The 2,464-nt window shown below is 31.1% G+C and overlaps 1 long non-coding RNA gene across 1 annotated transcript; it reads left to right on the forward strand.

Annotated features, from left to right (window-relative positions):
* The first annotated feature begins 431 nt into the window (after positions 1 to 431).
* Positions 432 to 1,091, forward strand: LOC122580078. Its single transcript, XR_006320733.1, has 2 exons — positions 432 to 605; positions 821 to 1,091. It is a non-coding gene; the product is annotated as an uncharacterized LOC122580078 (long non-coding RNA).
* Positions 1,092 to 2,464: the final 1,373 nt, after the last annotated feature.

Below are 2,464 nucleotides of genomic sequence, written 5' to 3' on the forward strand. Positions count from 1 at the left end.
GTCAAATTGTGTTGTAGGAATATCATTTCCCATAATGGGAGAATGCGAGTTTGCTTTTATTACACTGTTAATTTATTAGGTAGAGATTCCTTCAAGTTATCACAACTTAAAAGGTAAAAGATCTTAACCATTTAATTAAATTAAAGGCTAAGATTTAAAAATGATAATTAAATATTAACCATTGATTTTAATCTAATGGTCAAAGTTATTTTAACTTTACCGATCATGTTACTGATAATAACTTGATATAATCATCACTCTAATTTGTTGGGTCAACTTCAATTTTAAATAGGGATTATTACTTCTATGACAAAATAAAGAGAGTATTTTACGAATTGGACATGCTTTTGAAAAATATCGGATTTAGACAAAACTTCCGTAGAATGTAACCAAAATCACACGGATAAATTTAAACCAATGAGAAGATAACATCTGCCTTGTGGTCACGTGAGCCTACCTTACCCCTCTCTTCTTTTTCATTCTTCATCTATTTTTTCTTCTTCCCCAAAAAACAATAACACCACCCTCAATCATTTAAACAACATCATCAGATCAAACATACTAATGAGGTGATAGAAAGTTTTCCTTGATCAATATATACAAAGGTATCATCTTATGGTATAAGTGATGTGATTGGGCCTTTTCATATAAAGGAGCGATCAGGATCCGAGATGCAATCTTACGTATTGATGTTGAACTATGTCTCTCGAATTCAAGGCTTTCAACTTACGCAGTTTTGTCTAAATTATTATTATATATGTTGCTTAGCTTTCAATTGAGACTTTAAATGCACCAGGTGAATAGAATGTCGTCATTGCAGATTTAATAGCAGATAATGGAGACCACGAAGGATGAATGACTTTTATTAATGCGGCAATCCCAGTTACATGTGGCTATTTCTCAAGGTGATGACCGAGACTATCAAATCCAACTTTTTGGTGAACAACCGACCTTATTTCTATTGGAACTCAAACATCTTTTATTGTAGTTTATGTTTGCTTTGTAATGCTCTTAATTTTCTAAGTAAATAACAAATAACTTGTATTAACACACCTTTTTGATAAATAAAACTTAGTTTAAGGTTTTTTTTCTTTCCCCTTATTGGTATGTTTGACCTGATGATGATGTTTAATTAATTGAGGGTAGTGTTAGTGTTACTGTTACTTTGGGGAAGAAAAAACCTGTTCTTGTTTTTGAAGGAAAAAAAAAAGAAACAGAATGAAGCAGGAATTCAGAGAAGAAAGGGGTAGGATAGGGTCACGTGACCACAAGCCAAATGTTATCTTTTTATTGGCTTAAGTCTATCCGTGTAATTTTAGATACTATTCTACGGAAATTTTATCTAAATTGATTATATTTCAAAACCATGTTCAATTTATAAAATGACCCTTTCATCTTGTCTATACAAGTAATTTTCCCTTTTAAATATATAGTTTAAGTGTGTAGTATATTTAACATAGTGTTTTTAAATTTATATAAATAATGATGTGGCATAGGCAAAGTGAGTTTCAAAGTATAGGTTGGAGGCAAAATGAAGTTAATATGTTTGTTCAATATATTGAAACAGTTTATTGACTTGTTACTAAAATGATTGGTATACTTGAATATTTTGTATATTCGAAAAACATTGTACTCCAAGTGCGGATAACTTATTTTTTCTAGGCCTAATCTGTTGTGTGATCTCTCTTTTTTCTTTGATCCCATGTTTTCTCAAGTATTAAAATTACTCGCATTATCATTTTTTCACAAAACTATATATTTTTGAAAATACAAAATATAAAAAGATGACAGATCATTTTGGTACGATGGTTGGCTACCACAAGGTCAGATGAAGACGAGATATAACCGACTATTTGCATTGGAAAATAATAAAAATTGTTTAGTTGCTGAAAGATGATCCAATTCGGCTTGGAATTGGTCTTGGAGAAGAGCGATCAGAGGAGGCATTGAACAAACCCAACTGGATGATATGTGTCAAGAGCTACGTTTACAACTAGGTTAGTCCTGTGCGTTGCACGTTTATTTCTATATAATATGTTTCGCTAAAAATGTTAAAATGAAAGAGGTGCGATACAAGTGATAATGTGTCAAACTTGTTCATCTCCTAACATAAGTTCAAATGTAGGTTGTCTACATTTCAACCTCTCAATACACCGTTGTTGTATTGAGACCCAAAACATGTAGAAGATGACATTGGTGTTACTTACTTTAGTCATTTTTTTATCTTGTTATCAAGCATTCAAGACTCAAACTCTTACACTTGTATTGCGTGTCTAATATGATAATGCTTCAATACTGAAAATCAAAATATAACGTAAATGAAGATACATGAGTTAAATATGCAATAAAGAAACAAAAGCCAAACTCCAAACATGTCTTTTCTTTTGTTCGAATCAAATAAGAAACACAAGTTTTGTTTCTTGCCAAAAGATAAGTTGTTTATTTTTAAAGAAGTTTGGCTTTT

Source organism: Erigeron canadensis, chromosome 8, assembly GCF_010389155.1.
Source record: "Erigeron canadensis isolate Cc75 chromosome 8, C_canadensis_v1, whole genome shotgun sequence".
Taxonomy (NCBI): Eukaryota; Viridiplantae; Streptophyta; class Magnoliopsida; order Asterales; family Asteraceae; genus Erigeron; species Erigeron canadensis.